Here is a 17739-nt window from a genome sequence, read left to right as displayed (position 1 = left end):
AGTGGGCGGGAGCGGTCGAGAGTGGTGCTCCTATACCTTTTATTTTTAAGTTTTACCATTCCTATACTTTTATTTTAAAAAGAAACCGTTCTGGAATGGTTTAGTTTTAAATTGAAAGTGTAGGGAGAAGTTGAAGCTTGCACTTCAGTGCACTGCACATTCCCTTAAATAACAGCTGTGTTTGGGGGTTTGTATTGGAGAGCAGGGCAGACCGGCAGGGAACATAGCTCCACTACTTCTTTTTGTACACTTCGACCACTGGGTTCGATCCCCGGGTCCACCTTACAAACCTCTGGGTATTCAGGCACGTTATAAATACACAACTAAGACAAAGAACTACGCAACTAAAGCAAACAATTCCTGTAACAGCGACACGATGCCCATGGGCTGTGTGAGCGCTTTAAAAATGCAAATTAAAAAAACCAGTGTGCCAGAAATACTGGCTACAAAGTGTTGTAATACCTAGAACAGTTTACAGGCAATATTATTCTTATTGAGTCCCCAAATACACAAGCATGAAAGACATATATTGTGGGCCCGCTTCATGGAAATTTGCACAAAAAGTGTTGTGTTGAAAAGGACACCGTGTGAGCCTGCGCAGTTAAGTATAAGTATATCTGCACACTTGGCATATTCATGGATCCAAACGCGCAATTCTAGCAGACACGCAAAGGGAATGGAACTGCACGAGGAACGCCCACAACATGCCCCCACGCAAACCAAAACCCAAGCCATACCCCAACCCAAATGCAAACCTCTACATCCACTACTGAGCCACCATCCAGCACCACTGCGAAAAATTGCGGGCCTCCTCATAAGCATGCGTCACCCTTGCAAAAAGGTGAGAGCTACCTCGTAAGTCGAGGCTGCATCCGCAATGATAAACGCGTGGGCTCCTTCGCAAGCTAAGGCGGCACCCCTGCGAAAACAGGAGAGCCACCTTGTAAGTCGAGGCGTCAACCCCCAACGAAAACAGTCAGGCTACCTCGTAAACTAAGGCGGCACCCCTGAGAAAATGCCTGGACCCCCTCGCAAGCTAAGGCGGCACCCCTGCGAAAACAGGAGAGCCACCTCGTAAGTCGAGCCCGCAACCCCCAACGAAAACACGCAGGCTCCCTCGTAAGCTAAAGCGGCACCCCTGAGAAAATGCCTGGACTCCCTCGCAAGCAAAGGCGGCACCCCTGCAAAAACACATGGGCTCCCATGTAAGCTAAGGCGGCACCCTGCAAAAACGCGAGAGCTACTTTGTAAGTTAAGGGAGCCAGCGCTTTTTTTGTTGGGGGGTGTGGCCTCGACTGAGCATCCTCAACGAAAACACGCAGGCTCCCTCGCATGATAAGGCATGCCTGTTAAACTGCTAGTCCACTCCCCCTACACCCTAGGCACCCAATCTGCAGGCATATACCCCTACTGCACATCAACCTCTCAAGTCCAGACACCACCCACCAGCCCCCTTCACCTCGGACACTACCCCAGACAGCCCCTTCACCTCCAACACTACCCCAGGCAGCCCCCTCAAGTCCAGTCACCACCAACAGCCCCTTCACCGCCGACACTACCCCATGAACCCCCCTCAAGTCCAGACACCACCCACCAGCCCCCATCACCTCTAACATTACCCCGGGCAGCCCCCTCAAGTCCAGACACCACCCACCAGCCCCCTCACCTCTGACACTATGGCAGGCAGCCCCCTTCACCTCTGACACTACCCCATGCAGCCCCCTAGAGTCCAGACACCACCCCCCATCCCACTTCAACTCCAACACTACCCCAGGCAGCCCCCTACACCTCTGACACTATCCCAGACAGCCCCCTCAGGTCCAGACACCACACAGCAGCCCCCTTCACCTCTGGCACTACCCCAGGCACCCCTCAAGACCAGAAACCACCCACCAGGCCACTTCACCCCCAAAACTACCCCAGACAGCCCCCTTCACCTCTGACAATACCCTAGGCAGCCCCCTCAAGTCCAGACACCACCCACTAGCCCTCTTCACCTCTGACACTACCCCAGGCAGCCCCCTCAAGTCTAGAAACCACCCACCAGCCCCCGTCACCTCCGACACTACCCCAGGCAGCCCCCTCAAGTCCAGACACCATCCACCAGCCCTCTTCACCTCCGACACTACCCCAGGCAGCCCCCTCAAGTCCAGAGACCACCCGCCAGCCACCGTCACCTCCGACACTACCCCAGGCAGCCCGCTCAAGTCCAGAGACCACCCGCCAGCCCTCTTCACCTCCGACACTACCCCAGGCAGCCATCTCAAGTCCAGAGACCACCCGCCAGCCCCCATCACCACCGACACTACCATAGGCAGCCCCGTCAAGTCCAGACACCACCCACCAGCCCTGTTCACCTCCAACACTACCCCAGGAAGCCCCCTTCACCTCTGACACTACCCTAGGCAGCCCCCTCAAGTCTAGACACCACCCACCAGCCCTCTTCACCTCCGATCCTACCCCAGGCAGCCCCCTCAAGTCCAGAGACTACCCGCCAGCCCCCTTCACCTCCGACACTACCCCAGGCAGCCCCCTCAAGTCCAGACACCACCCACCAGCCCTGTTCACCTCCAACACTACCTCAGGCAGCCCCCTTCACCTCCGACACTACCCCAGGCAACCCCCTCAAGTATAGACACCACCCACCAGCCCTCTTTACCTCTGACACTACCACAGGCATCCTCATCAAGTCCAGAGACCACCCACCAGCCCTCCTTACCTCTGACACTACCCCAGGCAGCCCCCTCAAGTCCAGACACCACCCACCAGCCCCCTTCACCTCCGACACTACCCAAGGCAGCCCCCTTCACCTCCATCATTACCCCAGGCAGCCCCCTCAAGTCCAGACACCACCCACCAGCCCCCAACACCTCAGACACCACCACATGAATCCCCCTGATAGTCTCCCAAGCATGAGAGTTCAATGTATGGCTGCAAGTTACCTGAACCTCTTTGGTTTGCTTCCACCATGAAGCACACCACCAACATGTCCACTGCCAACACGATCAACAGGAAGCTCTGAAGACCAATCGTGGATCGGAGCATTTGCTAGTCACTCCCTGGCAGACTGGAATATGAAGCCCCCCAGTCAGACAGCACTACATTGTATCAACAACACCGTGGCCACCCAAACAACATGGGACAAGTGAATTCAATGCAAAGTGGCATGTGACTGTTGGCAATGGGTCATTGCAAAGGCATCAAAACACACCAACTGAATGTGTGCCGAGAACAGAAGTAAACATTTTCATACATTGGCCAGATCCACAAATAATAATCCCAGCCTGAGCACAAGTGAACTGGGTGGAAGTGGTGTCAAAGTCTGTGTCAGGGACCACAACATGACAGGCCCATGGTGTGATGGGAGGGCAGTCAGAAAGTGCATGCCTAGCTGAGACAGGAAATGTGTGCTGCCACACGGGAAGAGCAAACATGGCTTGCAAATGCATTCCAGTTGCAGGGGTGGAGCAAGATATTAGAGGACCAGTTAGGACTGCGCATGCTGGTGGGCGTGTCCGGATGATATGGGTTTAACACAGTAATGACAAACAAATGTGCAAGTAACGTAACCATTGCATACCTCCACAGTGAGCCCACCTCCCTCCACCCCATCCACATTGATGCTAAACACACAGTGATGCTGCACATAAAAAATGCAAATGAAAACATACAGTGCAGACCCAGACGTCTGATGGACCCACCCCACATGTCAGGCACATGTGCATCTTTCCAGCCACAACCACTACAGCTCCAACAACACACACGCAGGCACGCCACAAGACACATGACTTGCAATGGAAAGATGCAATGGCTGTAAAGTGAACTATCAAAGTTGCATACACACAAATGAACTGCATGAAGCGTCGAATGAAACACAATGAAATATGTATTATTAAAAATATCTACATGTAAAACGGCGAATGAAGGTCCAAACAGTATATGAAATGACAAAACAACCCTACGTCTAAATAACTATAGACAGGAAAACAGGGAAGATAAGTCTGAAAAGTCCAGGGCAAATAATACATAGAAAAGGAAACCTACACCTAAATAACTATATACAAAGGCAGAGGGCTAGTCTTCCTCTCCAAACTCACTCAAGATTTCTACCAGGGCTGAGTTCAATGCCACATCCTCCTCTATCAGGTGGGCCTCCAGGATGGTAGCCCACCCCCTTGCCCGACACAGCGCAACCTCAGCTCTTGCCATCATCACTCTCGCTTCCCGTGGCCTCTGCCTCTCTGCCACGATCTGCTGTTCATATCGCTTGACCACGGAAGACATTGAGTGCCACATTTCCACTCGTTCCTCCTGCCTCACACTTCCCACCTGCCTCTTTGGGGTGGTCTGATCTGCAGCATAATGCCTCCTCATCGTTGCCACCTGCGGCCGCAGTGCCCAGTGCCTGCTCCATTGAAAAGCCCTCCAACCTGATGATGATCCTCGGGGTCGTACGGCACCTGCACTCCTCGGTGGTGCCGGCTGTCCCTCCATTGCCTGTGCCCCTGTCGGTGCCTGGGTAGGCATGGTGACCACCTCAGCTGCCGTACATGTGACTCCCACCTCGGGTGGGGATGTATGCTCCACCAGACGGGGCAAAGTGGGTGGGACTCATGCACAGGGGGCCCTGCTGGTATGTGGTCAGGAGGGCACCCTGAAGGATGGCCGCTGCACCGAGGAGAAAGCCGAGGAGGTCGCCACAGCAGTGAACAACCCACAGAGCCCAGCAGTGAACAGGCCTGCTGCCAGCAAGGCCACAACACGGTACATCTCATTGTGATGATGGGCAAGCAGACAATGAGTAGACTGCCCATCATCACGAATGACTGCAGTCCACCTCGTAAGCCCGGCCAGCAGGGGCAGCACCTGATCTCGGACGGACACATCAGCCGGTAACAAGATGCTTTTCTGGGTGGAGGCATCCCAGCAGGTGCACAGTCCTGCATCCAATGGGCCACGGGCAGGATTTTGCACAGCACCTCCATGGTTGCTTGCACACCCTCATGAACCTGGGACAAGTTGGCAGCACACACTCCCACCTCGACACCCCCACCTGATCCCACAGGCTGTGATGCAACAGCCACCTGTTCCACCTCCCCCTCCATCAACCTGGATGACTCCAGGGTGTCTTCCGGCATGGATGGCCCCTGTGATGCATCACTTGGTCCCACCACTGCTGAGGAGTCCCCTGCCAGCTCCAACTCTTTGGACTTACCCCCAGCAGCCACGCCCGATGGTACAGACGCCACCTCAGCCACATCGCTCTCTGAAGTTGAGCTGTCACAGGGGAGTGGCTGGGTCTGGCACCTAGGTCTGGTGGAGTGATCCCTGCTTCCATGCTCCACGGCACCACTTCCGCACTCTTCAGCAGCTGCAACAACTGGGGTAAAGGAGAAACAGAACAGCAACCTCAGTGTACTGCATCTAAGCCGGTGTGGCATCAACAACATTTTCAGGAACATGATATGTACATGGAACATTCAGCAACATCCACAGCCGCACACATGGACATGCAATCCACATCCACACCAACACAACAACCCAGGCATGATGAGAAACACTTCCATGACACATCCACATGTAAACGCAGCACAATGTGGCCAGAGCACAGACACATACCAAGTTTAATCACAAGACCCTAGGGGAAGGTCAACGTGACCCAACTGTAACCTGATACACATCCATCGGAGACATGCCAAATGGGCACAGGTGTAGGCAGGGAGAAAACTCGTATGAGATACACACACATTAAGCATGTGAACACAGAAGTGGCATCCCAACGCCATTGACACATTGTGGTCAAGACACACAGTGGATTCAGGGCCACCAGTGGCCAGCCATACTTGCACTACTCACAGCATGGCCATGCCGACACCTGCCTCGACACCTCTCCACACCATCACAACAAACAACATGAATCCAACACAACCCATCCTGCGCGCATGCAACACATACATGCATCAACTGGACAGGCACACGTGGCATGCCATAGCCACAAGCACATTTACATGGCATGCACAGACATCACTCCGAGTGCACAAACAGAGTCATGACCGATCATATCACAGTCCCACAAACTGCAATGCCCAAATGTGAATACACAAAACATCCAAATGTCCATATGACTTCCCGACGTGAGAGTTGCATAGTCTCACATTGATATTGTCACCACAGCACATGAAAATTAAATTATCTTTTATTTATATCGTGCTCATACACAAGTGTTTCAAGCAGCATGCATGCACAGGACCTGGTCAACACTCCCTCAACTGTCACACTTGCCATCCAGCCACGTCTCAGACACAAGAAACATTGCATGTACAGAGTTTGCAAATATGTTCTACAACACCCAATCCAAAATACAGGTCTGATGTCCCACATGGGGAGCATTGTCTGGGGCCTGCATGAAGATGTATGTCACTGAGACATACATGCTGCAAAATAAAGGGGGTCACTGCAATCATGATAACACACGCACAACACACATGCACCGTAGAGCAGTACAACACATGCCTATTCACCATACGACTCCAGACGTCGTTGCAACTCGCAGACCTGGGCATGCAGCTCCAGGTATAACCTCACCAGGACCCGCATGTTGTTGCTGGACAAGCGGCATGGGCACGCACGGTGCACCTCTGCAGTTGCACCGGCCTTCAGGAAGCGTCAGGCCTCGACATGGGTCTTGGATTTGAGGTCCTCCCAGTGCTTGTGGACGAACTTGTAGCAGTGGACTGCCACCCCCTCCACGTTGATGGCAGCAGTTTTGTCTTCCCAGAACTGGAGAGGTCCTTCCTTGCTGTGTTGCATTGCTGGATTGAAGAGGGCATCATAATTCCCCAGGACCTTATCCACCAGGATGTCAACTTCTTTGGTAGTGAAGTTAACAGCCCTCTGCCTTGCTGCCATAGGATTGCCACTCTTGTCAGAGGTAGATGGTGTGGAAATGGCAACCTCCAAGGCAAGTGTGTGTGGGTAGGCTGGTCCTTTTGGATTGGCTGTGGAGCAGTGGTGGTGGTATGTGAAGGTGGTAGTCCAACACAGCAGCTGAGGTGGTCACAGGGCTGGAGACAGGAGCATAGGCAATGGCTAGTGCAGGTGGGCAGCAGGCACTCAAACTGGACAGCAAGCGGTAGATGGCAACCTTGCAGGCAGTACAGGGTAGTAAGAGGCAGGTAACGTGGCACGGAGGCAGGAAAGTGGGTCTTCCATGTGAAGCTTGAAAGGCACCATTCAGTCCGGACCGTCTAACTCGTAATGAGGCCCATTGTATGGGATGCTATGTGTCAGGCAATACACAAGTGAAAAGTGCAAGGAAACACACACCACCACTACCAACACGTGTCACAGCGCTGCCACCCTCCGGACAACTCAACATGAAAGGCCCTACTGGGATTATACTGGGTATAATAGTAGACTAGAAGTGTGCCTAGATGGAACAAAGTGGGAATATACAGAGATTTTTCAAACTGGGGAAAAACAGTGATTTTATAAATTGGGTGTAAGGTACATTTGTCAAATGTGAAGTATGCAGGGACTGTCAAAGCAGACATATATTGGGTATACTGGAATGTCAAACTGGGAATGTTCTACACCAGCATGTCACAGGAATTAAATTCAGGTATGGCACAGGCTGTTGATTTCGGGAATTGCTCTTGACCTGTGCATATATCTCCAAGTCAGATAATTTCAAGTCCTGAGTGGGACGTGGACTATGAACTTGCATATGAATTATGTAGGGGGCAGGAACAACCCTTTGGTTTTGGGATTTCCTATTACTCCAGAATGTCTCAAAATAGTAGACCCTGCGGTAGGTTGGGTGGATATCCCAAAGATACTTGTAAAAGAGCAGGGGGCTATTTACAGAAACTTAGCATTATGCTATGAGGCCTAGGCAACTATTTAATGTCTGGATGAAAAATTATGAGTTGGTGTTTCCATGTCCCGGACCCTCACTACAGTGGATCCTGTTTGTGTACCAGACATAGAAAGTCAGTCTCCAAATAAGCATCAAAGAGGATTTCATCACACTGACCAAAAGGAGAACACAAAAAGAAGATCCTGCAGCATCTGGAGTTTCAAGAGGGGGGCTTGTTGCTCAGGCCACGGCCGTCGGATCCTGATTAAGGGTAATAATTGCTCTCAATAATGGATGATGTACGCCTTTGTCCTTTAGGACATGCCGGAGTTCGCTTCTTGGGATGCAATCGAAGGGGGCTTTAAGGTCAATAAAGATCCGATAAATGTGCCACCCCCCCTTTGATGGAAATATATTTCAGTCAGTCAGTATAAGTAATAATCTGAACACGTGATCTACAGTGCACTGATTCGCCCATTCCTTGTTGACATGTGAAGTATGGTAGGCTGTGGTTTGGGTGGAAGTCCTCCCCTTGCTCAGCTACTCGTTAGTAGAGAAGGGAAAGAGGTCAAGATCAACAAAAGGCAAGAACATTATTTTATCTTGTACATCCTTCTTAAATTTACCTTGGTATTTTTGACATGGCATTTCCTGCTGAATCAATGTATGTGATGTTTGGGGGTGTCCACTCTATCTACTGCAACCTACTTGGCCTCTGTTAGACTTGACCTGCATAAACCCCTCTTTTCCTCCAGGAGATCAGACCTGAGCTTTGATAACTGCTTCCAGGGAATCGATGGAGGGAAGAATATTGGTAATCTTCTGACCAGTGAAGTTCAACAATGTTTGTTGTCCTTTGAAAGCGGGGTAGATGGAAATGGAGAGGAGTCAAAATGTTGAGGACTTGTCCCATAGCATGCCAGATACCACTGCTGATAAATATGCCTCAAGTTGTGAGGGAAGGCATCATTTCGAAGAGGTAACCATCCTATAGCACACATTAATCCTCTTGTTGTCTCTGTGCATGGAATGAAACCTTTATTCCAAACTTGCAGGCCTCGCCTAGCGCTTCTTTTTTCATGTTTAGCACTAAGCATTATCCTGCCTACTTGATTGTACTGTAAATTACACACCCTTCCCCAACAGCCGCAATATTCCATCATGTCTCTTATAGAAGAATGAACACCCTCTTCGGTGTCTGCTTGAAGGTCTGAGTCTACTGGACCCATTTCAGACTGATCCTTGGAAGGAGACTGTGAGGATCGGTGACTGGGGAGCTGGACGATGATGAAGAGTTGTTGGAAATAGCTCTGTCAAAGGTAAATGGACTTCAGGCTCCGGTTGTGTACTGTGGTCACAGGGGGTGCCGACTCCTTGGCTACTGTAGTAAGCACCTCCCTAATGAAATCCAAGAGATAGCCCATCCTAGCTCAAGAGATCATCAGATTTTGGCGCAGTTAGAAATGTGTACTTATTGGACCTCATGAACTGTATTGACGAGCATGGGTTACATGAGGTGTGGCCCATGTCTCTTTGTATGACAAAGGATTCCATGTTTGGAAGGAAGGTATTACCTTTAGAGCTGACGCTGGTTCCTAATCCACACTTAGGTGAAAAAGGTTTTCTCCAACAGAACCCATGATGGAGAAGTAGCACTAGACATTAAGATTTATTTCAAGGATAGTTAACTCAGCATTCAAATTTATCAGAAAGACCAAACAATGGACTCTGCCATAGAGGTGTCTAGTGTCCACCGCACGAAAATAATTCAAAACTTTCATTTGGGAGAGTTTATTAAAATTAGACAAAGCAGTAGTGTAACAGACAGTTTTTTTTTTCTCGAAAAGGTAGCGGAACAGATGGTAGGACGATTTACAAATAGAGCATAGGACAAACAAGATGTCTTCAAGAGCTTTCAGAAGGCTTGAAAGATTCCTATAAGTATATTATTAACTCATAAGGAACTGAATATAAATCCCAACATCAGGAGATTGCATTTATGACCCAGTAGAATTCAAATAGCTAAAGACTTACGAAGATCTTAAATAACAATGACATATGTTAAGATCAAATATGGGCATTCAGGAATATTTAGGGTACAAACCAAGACTAATTTGTACTAAGAAACCAATATGAAAAATTATTCTGTTTCCCAGTCATTTACCTGTACAAACACGACCACGCCATTCAGCGAGCGATCACTGATTGGCCTCAAAATATCAAACATTTTCTTCTGAGTGTCGTTATACAATGAATACAAAGTAGTTCAATTTCAATAATCCACAAAAGGACAAAATTACACAATTTTTAAATTGCAGAACTACCTTCTCAACTTATGTCACAATTATAATTGCGTTTGCATATGTGTGGGCAGAAATATCTGACTGCTGAAAGATCGAACATAAGAAGATTCACCCACTACCAAAAATGGAGACCCGAAATATTAATCGGCAACCCTCTTGACCAGCCCAGCGCCGCGGTAGGACGCATTCTCAGGCCTCTACGGCAGTCATACTCCTACCAAAGTTCTAACCATAAACATGCTCTGCTATACCTCTTGTAAAAATTCCATGATCATGTAAATATGTGTAAATGCAAATATTTTTTACCTACTAATGTATAACTTACTGTGTTTTTCCTATTGTATTGTATATAAATGTGTAACCATGTACCTTAAGGAAAGCACCCAGATGCCTTTGGCGCGCTCTACAAGCAAATAAAACAAACAAACAAACATTGGTCACAAGAGTGGCAAAAATGCGAAACAACTTCTATTATCATCAAGAGGCCCAAACACCCTGGACATCGAATCAAACACATTTGAAGAATAAGCCTTTTAATAATATTAATCTCTTACTCGAATATATATAAGCTATTTGAAGCATGGGCAACCTCTTGCACTTAAAGTTAAAAATAAATATTTAAAGCGGGGCATATTTCTCACGTGACCAGAATGCTCTTTTCCCACAACCCTGCACTGGAATTACTTTTGGGTGTATTGCCTCCACAGACAGCCTGCACTAGAAATGGCATGTTTGCTATTTCTAGTGCAAGCGCACCAGCAAAAGAAATAGTGACACTACTATATCGAGTGCAGGGCACATGCTAAAATAGTATTTTAACTATTTCCGTTAACAGTTTCTGGTGAAATTACAGATTCTAATTCAAGCTTGTGAGCACCACGGGGCAAATATGTGCAGATCACTTTTAGTGGAATTCTCCAAGGACTAAGAATAAGTCCCTGAACAGTGGCAAGAGCTGTCTTTTACCTGTGCAAATTAGGATTGGCTGTACTTAAATATCCTTACATTGTAGTGAACAGATTTAAATATGAAACATAGAAGACGCCACCAGAATGATTACTTTCTTAATGTCTGAAATCGAGTCTCTGTATTTTATGTTGTGCAAGATAAATGGAGAGCAGTGGGAAACAGACTTTGACATGACAGCACACCACTAAAATTCCCACTCAGTAACTGTCAAAGCGTTGACAACTCCCAGGGGTATGTTGTAGATGTCAGGCAAATGGGCATAAGAATAGTGTACTAATGATACTCACCTAGGTGTTGGCAGCAGTTGCCTTGGCACTCAGACCACTGGGTATGCTATTTAAGCATGTTCTTAAGATTAATTTCTAATTTATCAGGGATGCAACATTATTAGCTAAAATATGAATGACTGCGGTAGCCAAAAGGATACCACTGACCCATCCAAACTAGTTGAGAGTTATGATATACATTAATATTATCATGAGATGCAGAATATCCCCATATGACCCTCATCATTTAATGCATGTCTCACTGGGATTGCAGAGTGCCATGAAAGGCCCATAGAATTAAAGGGCATGGGAAGACGTGTGGATAGTCAAACTGGTTTTGATAGTTTAATACATGTATTGGCTGTAGCATGTATCTCTGTAAATCTTAAGAGTAAAAAAGGTTGCCCATATTTTAAGATTATGGGCCTCATTACAAGTTTGGCGGTAGCCTTGCTGGTAAAACCGGCAGTCTGCCGCTGAACTTGCAAATTTTTCCGGCGCCTGGAAATGGGGAAATACAGGGCCATTACAACCCTGGCGGACCCTGGATTTCCCCATTGCCAGGCGCCAGAATGCATTACATACAGAGTTGTGCCGGTGCATCCGACGTGCTCTGCTCACGGGTGCCGTTACACCCGCCAGGAAAAACCTGCGAGCAGAGCACGTAGTATGGCGGTCCGGGAATTACGGTACCGGCATGCTTACCGGTACCGTAGTTCGTGGCCGCCATGCTTGTAATGAGGCCCTATAACTTGCACTGTTTGCATAGTGTGTGCTTCACATTGACATAGGAAAGTGAAGCACTAGAGTTCTAGGGAACTAGACCAGTAGTAGTTATTTATTTTATTGTGCATTTACAAGGCGCTTATACATGAAGTAAATTGTGTTTCAAATCAACCCACAGGGCAACAGGGAGGGAACATGGGAAAGAAAAGCAAATATAACAATGAAGAGAGGGAAGAGGCTGGCCCTACTAGGCCTTGTAGGCATTCAGAACGTGTAAGTGCAGAGGGAGAAGCGATGAGGAAGTGGGGGGGTAAGTACTAGGAGTACCAAACAGGGAAGTGCTAAGGAGTAAGCAGCTGTTAAGTGACTTGGTGAGAGTGGTCAGTGGCCAATAAATAAGTAAGTGCAGGCCTGTGGTGGCATAAGCCAGTGCAACAGATTCTGGGTTCCAGAGCATCTGTGCCATTTTGGATCTCTGGAAGATACCAGTTTTTGTAAGGGGGAGGCCTCTCAGCTAGAGATGGTTTACAAGATGGGGAATGTTGATTAGGGGCTGAGAGAGGATGGATGGGCAACATCACTGGTGGACGTGTGGGAGAACTTACCCTTGAGTTTAAAGCAGGATGATGATGAGGAGAGGAGCAGAATGAGGAAGGCGATGTTAGCAAAGACCACTAGCCGTAGCTCGATCACCAGATGAAACACTTGATAATATCAGGACGAGCCGTGAATAATGGGAAATTTCTGGAAAACTGCCATACCTGGATTTGGACTCTCTTGCGACAGGCAACAACATATTCTGCATCACCAGAGTGTCCCCTCCCTGAGGGCAAGAGCAACATTCAAATTGCACGTTGACGCATCACCGCTTTCTACTACAATATCGCTGCTAGTCAATGATAGAGCAACTCAGGGAATACTGTTGTTTTTACAGGAGGAAACCCTGCTCTGAGAGTGGGAAGGAGAACACAGTGGAGTCAATAGCCTCATACAGCGTCACCTTTAAGGTTGTTTTTCTGATATAATCAAAGTGTAAAGAACAAATTATATAGTTGCAGTTACTGGCTTTTTCTTGTACTACTGGAGGACGGTGTTGATACAAGATCTCAAGCACTCGGTAGAGGACAAATAGAGCATGGCGACTCCACTCAGGAAATCAAAATATGTAAATTGTATTCTTTCACATTTTAATTAGTTAGTACTGAAAAGGTAGCCTCACAGAGAGCTAAAGCAGCTTCCTTGGTTAGGGAAATTCTTCAACTTGTGGAAACATAAAAATGGTGGGAATTAACGGTCAAGTTATGATATGTTACCTTGATTTATACTTCGTGCCGCTACCACCCAAGGGCAGTGTCCAGGTGCTCACGTGGCTGTGCAAGAATAGAGGGCGGGATGTGTTAGTGGGATAGGATGATAGTATAGATTCCGAACCAGAAAAAACTGGCACTTGTGATGCCTTGTCTTGCGTGTGGGAATTGGTTAAGAGGCCCCATTTGCTGTAACCGTAAGGGTAGGACACAGTGCCTCGGATGTGTGCTAGTGTTTTATGTTGGGAGTGTGGGTCGTATGAGGTTACTGTGGGGTTACGGTCATGCACACTGGTTAGTTGTATCTATAGGGGGTTCCAGTGTCGCAGATGTCTGTTAGGTGTTTGATTGAATTGTGTTGGTGTTTTTTGTGTAGTGTCAATGGGTTTATGGACTATATGCATGGGTATGTTCCCTCTGACGTTATTTCCAGAGTCTCAGAGAGTTGGTTGAATGTGAAAATTAGATTAATGCTAGGTGGGTCTATGTGTAGTGTGGCTAGTCCCTAGTCGTGCATAGGGCCGTTGGTTATGTGGGAGGAGGAGGAAAGGGTGGAATTGGTTAGTACATTGGTTAGCTTGACAGTGCCTCTGAAGTGTGTCTTCAACTGCCCCTCAATGGTACCGTCCAGCGTTCTTGGTTGTGGTCCGTCGGCCAGCCCGGACTCCTCTCCAAGCATGGAGACTAACTTCCCACACAGTTTTTCCGAGGGCAGACGGTTAGATGTACCTAGTGTGTTCCTAAATTACTCGGCGGGAATTAGTCAAAACAGTTGCGTTTTGCCTGTTGTGCAAAGTATACAGCTATTATTGTTATTATTTTTAGTAGTACATCATTTGTAAAGCACAGCATTCACCATCATGGTGGTCTCTTGGTATGGAAGCAAATGTGAGTTGGGGGACGACAGCATTAGTATGTGAACAGCCCGGTTGTCAGGGCTTTTTGAAAGGCCAAGTGCTCTTGCATGAAACAAATGTGAAAGGGAAATCCGTTCTAGAGTTGAGATGCATCGATGGAGAAGGCACCTCACCCTGAACGGGTCCTTTTGAAGCAGAGACTGAACACAAATAGTATGAGAGTGGATTCCTGGCCTGATCTTTGGTGAAGATGAAAGGGGGATGAAAGAAGAGAGTTTATGTGAATGTATTTATTTATTTTGATTTTTGTTGTTGTTGTTTTGTAATGTGATCACTTGTATTCTGTACACTTCATAGCCCAGAAGTAGAGAGGGGTAGTGTAGGCTGTGGCTGTGGAAAGAAGAGAGGGGAGGCAATAGCTAGGGGATTGATGCTTCAAAGCAAAGCAGTTCAAGATGTTTGCAGCAAACAGCTTCTTCCCATCGTGAAACTATTTAGTGTTTAATAACTTTCATAAAGCTATCAATAAATAAGAATTAAGTGCAATAGGTCGAGGGATAGTCATTTAAACGGAAATATCAATTAGGAGAGCGGAAGGTGTCATGGAAAGCCTTTTGAAAAAGGGGTGTTTTTGCATTTGTATCTGGGGTTCTATATAGTGCAAACATAGTTAGGAAGCAGCATCGGCCCTACACATGTTGTTGATGGTAACATATGAGGTATGGGGGGGGGTTATAGTATGTGGCACAGGATGTTCTGGCCATGGTTGTGGAGTGTGATGCAAAGTGGTAGCTTAGTATTGACTGAAAAGTAAGGTTGTGTGTTCCTGTCTGAACTGCAAGCATGTTGGCATGATCTGGATTGTAGCTGGGACAGTGTTTCAGTAGGCAAGGGCATAGCAAGAGAAGGTCTGTTTCATGTTTCTGTCCTTGTGCACTAGCTCGTCGTAAGCCTAACGATGGTATGGCTCCTGGAGGAGCGTGACCCACTTGAGCTATAGAGTTTTGCATCCAGGTAGGCAGGTGCGTGAGTGGTGGCTGCCTTATAGGTAATGCAGGCAGTCTTAAAGAGTATTCTTGCAGGCACGGGAAGTCAATGCTGCTCTCTTAGAATCGGAGAAATGTGGCTAAATGTCTCATTATGACGCATGCAGCAGCATGTTGCAAGGCCATAAGGGGTGCAAGGTAAGTCACCTGAATGCTATCAAGGAGGTTGGTCTTTTTCCTGATCTGGCATATTACCAAGACCTGGACTGTGGTTCTGAAGTCCTCGGTGGAAGGAAGGGTATTATCTTCTGGAGGAGGGTTCGCTGAGACCAGGGAAAGTGGGCCTTTTTGTTGATATGTTTTCAGAAGGAGAGAGTGCTGTCTTCAATGAACCTGAGCGATTTTGCGTTCATTGCCAGGTGAGCTGTGAATCCATCAAGGTACATATCGTTCAGCCCCTCTCCAGTGGTATCCTGCTGTAAAGACTGGAGGGGGGTATCTGTACTTCTGCCCTCTATATGGTTGTGACAAAGGCATAGAGCACCCCAGCCAAGGTTCTCATTTCGTAACGTTGGACGAGCAGGCAGGCCTAAGCTCTCAGGAGGTGATGCAGGCTGGTTCTTAAGTACAATGAATCCCAAATCCCCCGCTAAGGAATGTCCACACACTATGTTACATTATAATACAGTCTTTTACTACCATCAAGATTTTCATAAATATATGCACATAAATAATACACTTTGTACTCAGGCAACTCTATTCCAATAATGGCAATAACATATATACTCTATGTGGTACCACACAATACTTAGATTCATTAATAATGCCCCAACTGCTGACAATCGTTAAAATGCATAGTAATCATAAGCAAGGTCTAACTTCATACATCAAGGAAGGAAGGCAGGTTAGCTTCAGAACAAAGGCTTCAAACTTGAGGATGGACCCTCTTTGCAAGAAGGAGTCACTAGGATGGCTAGGCTAAGAGAAAACGAGGAACCAGACGGTGTTGGAAAGGCAGCACTTTCGGTATTCGCAGTGATCTCCGTTGGCGGGTTGTTACTCCGGCTGTGGAGGTCCCGCAATGGTGACACTTGCTATAGCCTTCGAAAAGGCCTGGCTGAAGAGGACTTAGAAGCCTTTTTGTGGAGACAGATGCAGTGGCAGAAATCGGTGTTGGGTTTCAGGGCTTCACGGTTTAATGACTTTGGGTTCTTCAGTGCTGGAGCCATAGCACTGACTTCCGGATCGCTTCTGATGACCTGCACTCAACCAATGGACTGGACTATGGGCCCTCATCAAGACTGGACCCCCAGAACATCTTCCTCAGTATTTGATGGCGGAAACCCACCAGCAGACCTTCCTCTGCACACAGCGAACAGGAATCTTCTTCAACAGGAAAAAATGGTTAGCTGCCATGTCAGGTATTTCCCTTGAAAGATTCGTTCAACAGGTGGAACGTTTGCAGCACCGGGTGTCATGCAGCACTATGTCAGTGTACCTCCTCTTCTGGGTGGTAAACAGCAATCTGGATCGAGATGTACAAGCAGTCCTCTTCTGGACTCATGAATACCCCTTCTCCGGACAGCAGGCACACAGGACTGTACTTCTGATGAAGAGCAGAAGGTGCACGATGGTCCTGCGTGGATCAGGGAGACGTAACCTATCCAGGTCCTTTCTTGATTCTGTCCTTGGGTCTACTCAGCAGTCTTTGGATTCCTTGAAGAAATGCAGCTGCAGACTCCTTCCTCCGACTGGACGCAGGATTCAAGTTTCAGGTTTCAGCTTCAGCTCCAGAACAAATTGGTGAGCGAGGGGTGACAAGATTTTCACATTTGTTCACCAGTCACTCAGGCGGAACCAGGCTCAGTCAGCCAATCATTCAAGAGTGCATTCATGCAGGCAGGCAGCCAATCAGGCTCACAGACAGTCATGACATTCCCTCCAGCCAAACACCCTTAACACAGAATGTGGATTGGAGTAAGCACCCAGCCTTTCAGAACACTACACTGCATTCACTCCAGTTTTAGTCAGGGCTAGCCAATGCATTGTGCCACACACACCAAAATCAGACACCTGCAACACAGAATGTGATTTGACCTCACACTCCATTCATACAGGTCCCACACCAAGGGTGTACCCACAACCCACAGCCCCTGGATAGGCTCCAGTCAAACAGCAAGCAGCCCCAGGACAATATGTGGTTCTTCCACCCAACAACCAGCAAGAGGGAAAGGGGCAGAGTCAGGGCTTCCCAGGGCCTTGGGAAACAAGGTGTAAAGGCATTAGAAACCAAGAGGCTACAGTGGCCATCTTGCCTTTGTCCAGGAATCCATTGATTCCTCTGGCAGGGCCTGGGAGTCCCAAAAATGAAGGACACTCAGAGCCATTGTCAGGTCAGCATGTAGCTGCAAACAGCTCATTCTCTCCTCTGTGGGCAACACACAGGTGCCCAAAAACACACATAAGG

The sequence above is a fragment of the Ambystoma mexicanum genome, chromosome 2p, assembly GCF_040938575.1.
Source record: "Ambystoma mexicanum isolate Mex_15411 chromosome 2p, UKY_AmexF1_1, whole genome shotgun sequence".
Lineage (NCBI taxonomy): Eukaryota > Metazoa > Chordata > Amphibia > Caudata > Ambystomatidae > Ambystoma > Ambystoma mexicanum.
Note: the sequence above shows the minus strand (reverse complement) of the source record.